General features: G+C 38.3%; 1 non-coding gene across 1 annotated transcript; it reads left to right on the top strand.

Moving 5' to 3' along the window:
- Positions 1-5,918: 5,918 nt before the first annotated feature.
- LOC122150100 lies at positions 5,919-6,059 on the top strand. Its single transcript, XR_006163484.1, has one exon. It is a non-coding gene; the product is annotated as a small nucleolar RNA U109 (small nucleolar RNA).
- The last annotated feature ends 7,754 nt before the right edge of the window (positions 6,060-13,813 follow it).

Here is a 13,813-nt window from a genome sequence, read left to right as displayed (position 1 = left end):
GGAGCTCTACAGCTAACCAAAAGGTTGATGGATCAAATCTACCAGCTACCTCATGGAGAAACATATGACAATCTACTTCCATAAAGATTACAGTCTAGGAAACTGATGGGGGCAGTTCTACCCTGTACTATACGGTTGTTATGAGTCAGAATTGATTCACCAACAAGTTTAGGTTTTTAGGTTATCACAGAAATGACATTGTGTTCTTTTCCATGCATCCTATCAAGGAGTTCATGCTGTTGATAGGTGTTATATAACTGGTTATATTAACCTTGATCACTTGGTTGTGGTGGATATATAAGATTTTTTGATTTAGGGACTTACTTTTCTCTTTTATATCAAAATATACCTTTGGATTTACTTTTGAAGATTTTCCACACTTCTTGTTGTTATGTGTCGTCAAGTCGGACCCGACTCATAGCAACTCCTCCTTGGGTTGCTGAGGCAGTGTCACTATGGAAGTAGATTGCCCAACATTCCTTCCGAGGAGTATAATGTACTACAAATACGTGGGTTTGAATCGCCAGCCTTCTGGTTAGCAGTCAAGTGCCTTAGGCACTTGACTCATGGTATTTTCAATTGCCTCATATGCATACGAAAGCTGAACAATGAATAAGGAAGACCAAAGAATTTTCCACACTATTAGCCAAAAAAAAAAAAAAAAAAGGAATATCCAAGCTAATCACTCAATAATATTTCTTGAGAAATAATTTGTGTTAAGCACTATACTTAGGAGCACTTCTTAAGGGGGAAAAGAAGTTTTACTTAGTTAAATATCATTGTTTACATTTGCTCTTTTTTGTAAGACTTGAAAGCACTTCCCCTGTATAAACACATATATTCCTTCAGAACATTGCTGCATTTGCATTATATCACTTAATTCATAGTCCCTTCTGGCCTATTGTCCCTTCAGAACTATTCAGAACCAAAGAAAGGAGAAAAGAGAGCTTGATCTCATGTTCTCTAAAGTTACCATGGGTAATATGTGTCATTGTCTCATTTGAATGATCACAGCTGGGAAGAATAGTTCAATGGGAAATATCTTGGTCCAGAAGATCTCCAAATCAAACTACAGCAGTGAGTGGGCACTGGGGACCACAAAGTCACCCTTAGAGATGTAAAATGGATATGGTATATCCATTCTAGAATGCTAGAAAATCTGAGAGGGTTGCCAACAGATTCTTCAGGCTACATCAGCCGTCATTGCCTTTCTCAGGGCTCATATCTAGTGTGTTTCCAGTGGAATCACCGCATCCCCCCCACCCTATGCTCTTTATTGTCCAGTTCTAACACGATGTCCACTGTGAAGCACATTTTACCTCCTATAATCTACATCTGAAAGAAGTAATAGCTCCTCCCTACCACTCCAGAAGGAAGGCTGGGCAATCTACTTCCATAGTGATAACACCTCGGAAACCCAAGGAGGGGTCACTGTCGGTCAGATCCAACTCAACAGAAGTGAGTGTTTTCTTTTTCGGGAGGGGGGTTATAGCCACAGGTCATTTAACCTGTTTCATAATTGTAGGATTTATTTTTTAAAATCTTTCTTCCTGACCATGCTGTACAGACTTCAGTGGTATAGGGATGGGTCATATCCGTATTTTTCTCTCCAGTGCCACTAAGCACCATGCCTGGCAGCTCTCGATACTCAGTAAGTGCTTACCATTGCATACAGTTGTCCCTTGGCTATACATTGTTCAATCAACAGAGGGGACTACAGAAGATTCTTTTAGCCAATGTGGATAGAATAACATTGAAAGGAAATTCTGTTGAAACAGTCAAGTCATCTGAGGCTTCTAAAAGTAAAGATGAATAATTTTCCAAACAATATTTCTTTTAATTTTTTTCCCTCAAGCTTAATTTTAAAGTCTCACTAAAGCATAGCAGGCTTTGTTCCACTTGAGATTCAATAGAAAACCAAGAATAGAAAGGATGAAAGGCAAATCTGATTTGCTTTAGCTATTAATTATAGAGGTTAAAGAAAAATATGTCTTCTTTCTCTTATTAAGTACATCAATATATTTCACTAATCAGGTCAAAAGCTGGATCTGGCCACTACTTAAATAGCTAAAGGCATTGTCTCTGTTGTGCTTTGTATGCTACAAGTGAGTCGAGAAGGAAATAAGGAACTCATGGAGTCTCGGCTCAGAAGAGAGGAGATAACAGGGACAGAAATCTCAGCAGGGGGGAAGGGAAATGTCTCAGGATTCTGGCATTGATTCCATAAGTTTAAGATACTATTAGATAACTTTTAATCACATCTAAGCTACATTTATAGTGATAATCAATTTCACATCCAGTTTTCCAACTGGGAAAGAACTATACCTGACAGTGGGAAACTAATTTTAAGGGATTTTCTTAGGGTTGGGCATTTTTAGGATGTTTTGTTTGGGATGGAAGAGGAGAGGTTGTTGTAAGCCAAAAACCATGCATGGAGATGCTAATTTAGATCATTTTTTTCCCAAGTATCAGCTTTTCTTCTTAACCTATCTCTGATCTTTCCAAACTCCCTCTCTGCCTCCTCCCACTGAACATTCTACCTTTCCTCGCCCACTTAACCACCCTCATCACTACAAGGCCCATTAGTCCATTCAGATAAAATCATCTTATCTCAATTAAAAACATGATGTAACTGAGACCCCATTATTGCCAGCCACTGTCCTATATCCAAAAAATACAGTCATATCCCAGAGTACTTAAAAATGTCACTGGGGAATAATTTAGCCTTCTGTGCAATTAACCAGAACTATAGAATATGAACAAAAAAAGAAGACTATGAGGAAACAGAAACCATAATGTCCAACTTAATTAAATAACTCCAAGAATCATAAGCCAATAACAAAGTGATTCAACATCCATCTGTCAGTTTTTCATACCGTGATGGCTTGTGTGTTGCTTTGATACTGGAAGCTATGCCATCACTATTACAAATACCAGCAGAGTCATGCATAGTGGACTGGTGTCATTGGCACTTCTAGACTGAGAGAGACTAGGAAGAAGACCTAATGATCAAGCCCAAATTAGCCAATGAAAACCTTCTTGATCACAATATAACACTGTCTGACTCACTTTCATTGGGCACATAATCAGGAGGAAGCAATCACAGCAAGGGTGAGGGAGACCCTTGGGGAAACAGATTGGCACAATACTCCCAGTGATGAACTTGAACATGAGGATGATGTAGGACCAGGTAATATTTCTTTCCATTATACAAAATGTTTCCATTAGTCAGACTCAACTCATTAGCAGCTATCTATCTATGTAATGAAATGATAGAAAATTTATACAAAGTAAATAAAGGGAGAAGTGGAAACTTTCAGTTATTTCAAGAGCTTTATACTAACAGAAAGGAACTCTGATTCCATAGTGGTTAAAGCATCCACCTGCTAACCTAAAGGTCAGTGGCTCAAAACCCCCTTCTCCATAGGAAGAAAATGAGGCAATCTACTTCCATAACGATTTACAACTTTGGAAACCCAATGGGGGTCACTATAAGTAGGAATCAACTTGATGGCAGTAGGTTTTATACTAACAGAAAGGAACTTTGGTGGCATAGTGGTTAAAGCATTTGGCTGCCAACCTAATGGTCAGCAATGTGAACCTACCAGCTGCTCCATGGGAGAAAGATGTGGTAGTCTGCTTCTGTAAAGATTTACAGCTTTGGAAATGTTATGGGGCAGTTCTACACTCTGTCCTATAGGGTCACTGTGAGTCAGAATTTACTCGATGGCAGTGGGTTAGGCAATGGTTTAGTATACTAGCAGATCTCTATAAACCTATATTTTTTTAAAAAATTAGGCAATGAATTATTTAAAAAAAGTATCTAAAAAAATGTAACTTTAAGGAAAGGATAAGGCAAGGAAGTAGGAATAGGCAAAGTTTCAATTATCCTTCCATTAAAACATAAAATTCTTCCACATTTGTATTTTTAGATCAAAAACCTTGAGGGCAGAGGCCTAGTGTAATGTTTCTTAACTCTTCTAAAATACTAGCTTCACAATTCATGGCACATGTGGAGACCTGGCATTATTGTTAAAATAAATACTGTTCAGAATACCGGATTTTAGATTCAATTTGGATGAGCTGTCAATTATCCTTAGAGTTTATGATGACTAAAGTTACACTTAGCTTTAGGGATTGTGCTGTTAAACATTATACTGCACTTTGTTTTCTCATTTATTTTTGGACTAAACTGCTTAGTATTTTCTGTTCTGGACAAAATAAAAGAGTGTAGGATTTTGAGTCTACATCAAGCCTCTTCTGTGAGATCAGTGACAGAAAAGAGTCATGTTCTATGATTATTACTCTTCAGCATGTTAGGCTTTTGTTGAATCAGCTTTTCCATTTCATATTCTAAAAACTAAATTATGTACCTACAATAAGTTAGCAACTTACCAAAATTACTACTTAACACAGAGCATAACTGGCTCCAAATATTGCTAGTCAGGCAATTTTTAAAATTTTGAATTCCTCTTTAAAGGCTAACTAAGAAGGATAGGGGAGAATTCATGAATTCAGGTTCAAAATTCTGCATGAAAGTCATCCCCAAACCAATGTTTTGACTGGTTAAACAATGAAAAAATGTTTATTTTTGCCTTTAAAAAATTAGATTCAACATTTAAATAACTGCATTTATTGAAGGTACCAAAAGACTCATCATGTCAAACATATATGGCAGCACACAAGTAGCTGAGAACATTATGTGTGTGTGATTAATGTCTATTAATAATGTATACAAATATTTCAAGGAAGTAAAAAATAAATATTTAACTGTGCAAAGCAATATTAAGTAACAATTAATGAAGGAACAAAGAGTATCATGTGCGTGTGTGTGTGTGTGTGTGTGCGCTAGGTGTTGTGGAGTTAGCTCTGATTCACAGCAACCCTATGTACAAGAAAATGAAACACTGCCCAGTCCTGCACCATCCTCACAATCATTGCTATCCTTGCACTTGTATTGCGACCACTGTGTCAACCCATCTTGTTAAGGGTCTTCCCCTTTTTCACTGACCCTCTACCTTACCTAACGTGATCTCCTTCTCCAGGGACCAGTCCCTTCTGATAACATGACCAAAGTTTGTGAGACTAAGTCTGGCCATTCTCTCTTCTAAGGAGCATTCCAGCTATACTTCCTCCAAGACAGATTTGTTCATTCTTCTAGCAGTCCATGGTTCAATATCTTCCTTATTCATTGTCCAGCTTTCACATGCATATGAGGTGATTGAAAATACCATGGCTTGGGTTAGTGCACCTTAGCCTCCAAAATAACATATTGGCTTCTTAACACTTTAAAGAGGTCTTTTGCAAGAGATTTGCTCAGTGAAATAAGACGTCTGATTTCTTGACTGCTGTTTCCATGGGTGTTGATTATGGGTTCAAGCAAAATGAAATCCAGGACAACTTCAAACTTTTCTCCATTTATCACGATTTTGCTTACTGATCCAGTTGTGAGGATATTTATTTTCTTTATATTGAGGTGTAATCCATACTGAAGGCAGTAGCCTTTGATCTTCATCAGTAAGTGTTTCAAGTCTTCTTCACTTTCAGCAAGCAAGGTTGTGTCATCTGCATATTGCAAGTTGTTAATGATCAGTAGGCTCTCTTTTCCTCTCTCATTTTTTTCTCCAAAGACAATTGTTTTGGGAGGCTAGGCTGATTGAAATCAAGTTTTTTCACCTGTAATTTAAGCTTTAAATTATATTCTTTATATATGTCGGGGTATCATACAAAAGTATCACATATCAGATAGTATTATATATCAGAGAATTAGAGAAAGATTCATTAACAACCTGAGATATATAGGTGACACAAACTTGCTGACTGGAAGTGATAGGTACACGGAGTTCATTATGCTATATTCTCTGTATTTACATAAATGCTTTAAAATTTCCCTAAAGAAGATATGGCATGTTAATAAATGGCATGTGGAAATGCTTGTTCCTAATTACTTTAGGAGCAGGAATACATTTATAACATACTACATTAAAAAAAAAAAAAGCGTTCTCAGGACTGACAACCTTGCAGTAGAAGTTGAGCAATAATTTATTTCTCCTACATAAGAATAAATAAATGAAAATGTGTAAATAAGTACAGTTTCAAATAAATATGTGAGACATCCATTTCTGGGAAGATGAAGTAGACGTATCCTTGCCTAATTCCTCCTGCTACGTACAATTAAAAGGAGCTTTTGTGGCATAGTGCTTAAGACATTTGACTGCTAACCAGAAGTCTGGCAGTTCAAACCCACCAGCCAATCCATGGAAGGAAGATGGGGCAATCTACTTCCAAAAAGATTTACTGGCTCTGAAACCCAGTGGGGGTTGCTATGAGTCAGAATGCACAGTTAAAAACCTTGGACATTATATGAAAAACAAACATAAGAAGGTTGAAAAATGGAAAGTAGAAAGCAAACTATAAGGTACCTCAGACCTGAGAAATGACACAGTGATTAGTTTCCATAGTTTTCTTTTTGCCTCATGTATATGAGACTTAGAGGTAAAGAAGATAGCAGCTTAGAAACACCAATAGGAGTAGACAAAAAAATACAGAGAAGCCCAACAAAGCCTCCAGCCTCTAGGCAAAGGAGCAAAACAGAGACTAAAAATATTAATTGTTCTACTCCAATTATATACCAAAGTAAACATTGTGGCTACATCTCCACCCATGCCAGCAAAAGCAAGTGAGGACAACCAGACACTGTGGGAGAGAGGTCCAATAGATCTACCATCTCACGACCATAGTACTGGGGGGCACCAGACTCAATTGGCACAACAAAATACATAAAAGCCTTGTTCCACACCCTACATTGGTGAGTAGTGACTGGGGTCTTAAAAGCTTTCAAGCAGCCATCTAAGATGCAGCTAACAGTCTTATAGCATGGGAAGCAAAGAGGAGTGCCAAAAAAAAGGGGGGGGGCATTTGGAAGCAATCAGCCCTAGGACATGATGGCCCTCGAGACCAGAAGAACTAGATGGTGCCCAGCTACCAATCCCAACCACTCAGGAAGGGATCAATCTGGAGATCCTGGATAGAGTGGGAGGAAAAATGTGGAACAAAGCCCAAAAACTCAATAATGACCAGAATTACTGGTCAGATGAAATCTGGTGAGACCCCCGATACTATGGCCCTGGAATACATTCTGCACCTGGAATGAAACACACCCCCAGGGGCTGGCTCTCAGCCCAACAGTTAACAAGATGTACACACAGACCACTCAACCCAGGATGACGCACCCACATACTCTATGGTAATACATCCCTTAGAGCAATAGACCACGGAGCTCCAGAGGACCAACATTCAAATTGAGGAAGTGCAGGACAAATGGTAGAGAATGAGTATGGAGGGCACAGGGAGAGGGTTGTGGGGTGGGGGAGGGGAGGAGACTGGGTTGGGGTTGGACATGGTGAATGGGGAGTGAAACTAAATGTACATGTAACATTGAATGTAAAACGAGCTCTTAAAATTAAAAAAAAAAGCAAGTGGGGAGCTCACCAGGTTGAACATACTATCCCAACACCTTCACTGGGGTTATGCCAGAGGAGGCCTAGTAGAGACCAGGGACTTTCATCATCATTCAGCAATAACAAGGTTACCTCCACTATGGTGACATGTAAGGAGGAAGATGAAAAGTCTCAAGTGAATAATTTAAGCTCATATCCAAAGCATCTAGCAAAAAAAAAGAACAAAACAAGAAGAAAGAAAAAACTAATAAAGAGGAGAAATTGAGAGAAACCAATTAAACAAAGAGTTCCTTAAAAAGATCAGTAAGACTAACAAAGAAAACAATGAAAGACACAAATTTGAATATTAGGAATGAAATGAGATATCACTACAGACCTATACACTTAAAATAAGGGAATTTTAGCTCTCATGGTGTACTGCCTAAGGCATTTGACTGCTAACCAGAAGACTGGCAGTTCAAACCCACCAGCCACTCCTCAGAAGGAAGATTGGGCAATCTACTTCCATAAAGATACTGCCTCAGCAACCCAAGGAGGGGTCGCTATGAGTTGAATCGACTTCACAGTAGTAAGTTTATGGGTTTTTTTTTTTTTTTTATTATGAACAACTTTATATACTTACATGTTACAACTTAAACAAAATGAACCAATTCCTTTTTAAAACACAAACTAAAACAACTCACCTGATATGACATAGATCATTTGAATAGCTCTATAACAATTAAGGAAACTGAATAATTTATAATACAAAAACTCTCAAAAAAAAACCTTCACGGGATGTCTTTATATTATTATTACAATAATATGTGAATCTACAATTACCTGAAAAACAAAAGGTTAATTTAAAAAAAAAAATAGGTTCAAGATTGGCATAGCACATTTTTCAGGCCCTCTTCTCTAAGCTCCCTCTTTATTTCTAAAGGAATGCAGACTTTGGTAATAGGAAAACTTGGGTTTGAGTCCAAGTTCTGCCACTAGTTTTAAGATTGACCCTCATCTTAAAATTGAGATATTACTAATAATATCTAAAATAACACAGGTTTCTTTTTAGGACTAAATGACACAATACATGTAAAACCAAAAAAAAAAAAAAAAAAACCTCACTGCCTTGGAGTAGAGTCCAACTAATAGTGACCCCTCCTTGGGTTTCTGAGGAGATATCTCTATGGAAGTAGATTGCCCAGTCTTCCTTCCGAGGAGTGGCTGGTGGGTTTGAACCACCAGCCTTCTGGTTAGCAGTCAAGTGCCTTAGGCACTACAAGAAGCTCTAGCGGCACAGTGCCTAAAGTATTTAACTGCTAACCAGAAGGTTGGTAGTTCAAACTCACCAGTCTCTCTGTGGAAGGAAGATGAGGCCATCTATTTCTGTAAAGATTCACTGCCTTGGAAACCCAATGGGGGTTACTATGAGTCGGAATTGACTTGATGGCAGTGGGTTTGGTGTTTTTTTTGTTTTTGTTTTTGATTTTTGGGAATGGGTAAACATTTAATAAAATGGAAATGATGATAATGACCGCCTTCCTTTTGGTAGGGATTCCTTCTATCTCATCATGCTGTTCTGTGCTCTTCAGATCATTTTTCTGCCTCCTATTTAAGGAGTTGTGGTGGTGCACTTGTTAAAGCATTTGGCTGCTAACCGAAAGTTGGTGGTTTGAATCCATCAGCTTCTCAGTGGGAGAAAGACGAGGCATTCTACTTCCATAAAGATGTATAGCCTTGGAAACATGATAGGGTAGTACTACTCTGCCTTGTATGGTTGCTATGAGTCAGAGCAGACTTGGTGACAGTGGGTTTGGTTTTCACTTCGTGATGCCTTTTACTGTTAATCATTTCTCTGGACCACTGACTAAGATATTTCCCAAAATACATCCAAAACTCTTAACATATCTTCACCTATCCTCCAGCTTGCTTTTATTCCTACATCCTCTACAAGCATTAATATTCTCTTAGTCTCTAAAGCCAGAATCATTACAGAGATGGTAAACTGATAGTTATAGGCTTAATCCACCTGGAAGATACATTTTGACTAAGTCATACAGGGTTTCTTGTTTTGTTTTTAAATTGATTATCAATTATTTTAAAATCAGTCAAGTCTACATGATACTCAAATTTAACATTCATTTTGAACAATCAGACTACAATATTATATGGCACAGTGTACTACTTTAAGTTGGAGAAGACCAGTAGCAAATGTTCTCTTTAGCCCACATATGCTTGCTACAATACACAGCAATCACCACCTACTGTCTTGCAGATGGTGCTATAACTAAATCAATTACCTAACAACTCCCTCTTTAATAATTTGAGTATGCAACTGCCATAGAGGATCACCTTGGACACTGTCCTCAGTCTATATACCATCTTCATAAACTAAATGAAAGTCACTGCTGTTGAGTCAGAACATACTCACAGTGACCCCCTCCTTGGGTTTCCAAAGCAATATCACTACAGAAGTAGATTGCCCAATCTTCCTTCTGAGAAGTGGCTGGTGGGTTTGAACTGCCAGCCTTCTGGTTAGCAGTCAAATGCCTTAGGCACTACACCAACAGAGCTCATTTAAATTCTCCAATTATACCTAAACTTTGAGGCTGTGACCACTAACCTGATTTAGACCTTAAACATCTCTTACATGGACCACTGTAAGTGGTTCTCCTTGTCTCTAATCTTTTCCCTATTCAACCCACCCTCTATACAGCATTTAGAGTTATTTTCTTAAAAGCATACCAAAAAGGTGGTATGGTATGTTGGTGATAACAAAATCTTTGTAACTAGACCATCTGGGTTCAATTCTCACATCTACTACTTATCAGCTGTGACCCTTTAACAACTTATTAACATCACTGCTTCAGTTTTCTCAGCATGGCAATAATAAACATAAGAAAAATAAAACAGTCCATGTACTATGAACATTAACTGAATTAATATATATATATATATATATATATATATAAGCACTTAAAACAGTATCTTACTGTTTTGGTTCTCTAGTGCTACTCTAATAGAAATACCACAAGTGGGTGGCTTTAACAAACAGGGATTTATTCTCCTGCAGATTAGGATGCTAGAAATCTGCATTCAAAGTGTCAGCTCAGGGGGTTGGGTGAAGGCCCCCTGACCTTGGACTTCAGCTCTGCCTCTTGCTCCCAGCCCACTGAAGCTGGAGGCATCTCTTAACTCAGGCAACTGCTGACTACTAAGGCTGACAAAACCAAGGTCAACAAAATGGCACAGTCCCAAGATTATCAAGCAGCTAGTCCAAGTCCAGAAACAGTTCCAAGATCAGCAGACAACTTGGCAGGCAACTTACTGGTTACTCAGCCAAATGCAGGATCCAAATGTGCCAAGAAGTTCAGAGACCATTGTCAAAGCTGCTTTCTTATATACTGGAAGCAGACCACATCCCCAAGGCAGTTACTCAGCTGCTCCAGTAGACTCCACCATGGAGTTGATTACCAGTCTCATCATGGGGAATAACTGCATCCAGCTTTCCAACCACTCAAAACAAGGCCCAGTCAAGTTGACACAAAACTACCACACTAATATATAATAAGATCTATACAAGTATCACTATTATTATCATCTCCCTCCCCTGCTTTAACAATTATTTCATTGCTTCACTTCTGCTGACAGAACAAAGTCCAAGTTCATATTATTCACAGTATGACTCACCCAACTGTCTTTCTATTCTCATTTCCTATCTCACTCACCAACAGACATTCTCTAGCTACATTAAGTACCCAAGGTGGTATCCTTTCACCATATTTATTAAATCTGTATGCTAAGCATATAACCCATGAAGTTGGACTATATGAAGAAAAACATGGCATCAGGATTGGAGGAAGAGTCACTAACAACCTGAGATATGCAGATATCACAACCTTGCTTACTGATAGTGAAGATGACTTGAAGCACTTACTGATGAAGATTAAAGCATACAGTCTGCGGTATGGAATACACCTCAACATAAAGAAAATAAAATTCCTCACAACTGGAACAATAAGCAGCACTGTGATAAATGGAGAAAAGATTGAAGTTTTCAAAGATTTCATATTACTCGGATCAACAATCAACACCAGTGGAAGCAACAGTAAAGAAATCAGATGACATACTGCACTGGGAAAATCTGCTGCAAAAGACCTCTTTCACGTTGAAGAACAAAGATAACTCTTTGAAGACTAAGATGCACCTAACCCACGCCATGGTATTTTCAATCGCCTCATATGCATGTGAAAGCTGGACAATAAATAAGGAAGACCGAAGAAGAGTTGATGCTTTTGAGTTGTGATGTTGGCGAAGAATACTCAAAGTACCATGGATTGCCAGAAGAATGAAAAAAAAAAAAAAAATCTGTCCTGGAAGAAGTGCTGCCACAATGCTTCTTAGAAGCAAAAATGGGAAGACTTCAGCTCAGCTACTTTGGTCATGTTGTCAGAAGGGACCATTCCCTGGAGAAGGATATCATGCTTGGTAAAGTGGAAGATCAGCAAAAAAGGTGAAGGCCCTCAATGAGATGGATTGACACAGTGGCTGCAGCAATGGGCTCAGATATAGCAAGGATTGTGAGGCTGACACAGTACCTGGCAGTATTTCGTTCTATTGTACATAGGGTCACTAAGAGTCAGAGCCAACTTGACAGTACATGACAACCACAACACTCCAAAACAAACCATGCATTGTCCCACCTCCTTCACATTTAATCTTCTCTATCAGAAATATATCTGTTCTCTAGACTTAGAGAATCCAAGCATCCTACTTTGGAATGCCACCACTTATCTGTCAGTTTGTCACACTGTGGTGGCTTGTGTGTTGCTATGAGGCTGGAGGCTATGCCACCAGTATTTCAAATACCAGCAGAGTCACCGATGGTGGACAGGTTTCAATGGAGCTACCAGACTAAAAAAGACTGAGAAGAAGGATGAGACCATCCACTTCTCAAAGAATTGGCCAGTGAAAACTTATGAATAGCAGTTAAACACTGATATATTACTAGAAAACTTTATGAATAGCCCTGAAACAATGTCTGATATAGTGACAGAAGATGAGCCTCTCAGGTTGGAAGACACTCAAATATGACTGGGGAAGAGCTGCCTCCTCAAAGTAGAGTCAACCTTAATGATGTGGATGGAGTTAAGCTTTTGAGACCTTCATTTGTTCAAATGGGCACAACTCAAAATGGGAAGAAATGGCTGCAAATATCCATTAAAAATCAGAATGTAGAATGTACAATATGTGAATATAGGAAAATTGAAAGTTGTCAAAAATGAAATAGAATGCATAAAATTCAATACCCTAGGCATTAGTGAGCTGAAATGGACTGGTATGGGCCATTTTGAATCAGACAATCATATGATCTATTATGATGGGAATGACAAATTGAAGAGGAATGGCATGGCATTCATTGTCACAAAAAATGTATTGAGCTCTATCCTGAGGTACAGTGCTGTCAGTGATAGGATTATCCATACACCTACATAGAAGACCAGTTAATACTTCTATTATACTAATTTATTCACCAACCACTAAAGCCAAAGACAAGCAAACTGAAGATTTTTACCAAATTCTACAGTCTGAAATTGACCAAACATGTGATCAACATGTACTGATTATTACTGGTGATTGGACTACAAAAGGTAGAAACAGAAGAATCACTGGCAGTTGGAAAATATGGCCTGGGTGATAGAAATGATGCCAGAAATTACATGATACAATTTTGCAATACCAATGACTTATTCATTACAAATACCTTTATTCAAGAATATAAATGGTGGCTATACACATAGACCTCATTAGATGGCATATACAGGAATCAGATCGACCACATCTGTGGAAAGAAATGATGGAGAAGCTCAATATCTTCAGCCAAAACAAGGCCAGAAGCTGACTGTGGAACAGACAGACCACCAACTGCTCATATGTAAGTTCAAGCTGAAGCTGAAGAAAATTAAAACAAGTCCATGAGAGCCAAAATATGACCTTGATTACATCCCATTTGAATTTAGAGACCATCTGAAGAATAGATTTGATGCATTGAACACTAATGACCAAAAACCAGAGGAATTGTGGGATGACATCAAGAACATCGTCCATGAAGAAAGCAAAAGGTCATTAAAAAGACAGGAAAGAAAGAAAAGACCAAAATGGACGTCAGAAGAGACTCTGAAACTTGTTCTTGAACAGAGAGTAGTTAAGCAAATCAAAGAAATGACAAGATAAAAGGGCTGTACAGAAGACTTCAAAGAGCAGCTCAAGAAGTCAAAGTCAATTATTATAATGAAATGTGCAAAGATCTGGGGTTAGAAAACCAAAAGGGAAGAACATGCTTAGCATTTCTCAAGCTGAAAGAACTAAAGAAA

The sequence above is a fragment of the Orycteropus afer genome, unplaced genomic scaffold (genome assembly GCF_000298275.1).
Source record: "Orycteropus afer afer isolate SDZICR_OR568_19922 unplaced genomic scaffold, OryAfe1.0 scaffold00087, whole genome shotgun sequence".
Lineage (NCBI taxonomy): Eukaryota > Metazoa > Chordata > Mammalia > Tubulidentata > Orycteropodidae > Orycteropus > Orycteropus afer.
The sequence above is the reverse complement of the archived record's forward strand: the minus strand, read 5'-3'. Positions and strand labels throughout refer to the sequence as shown.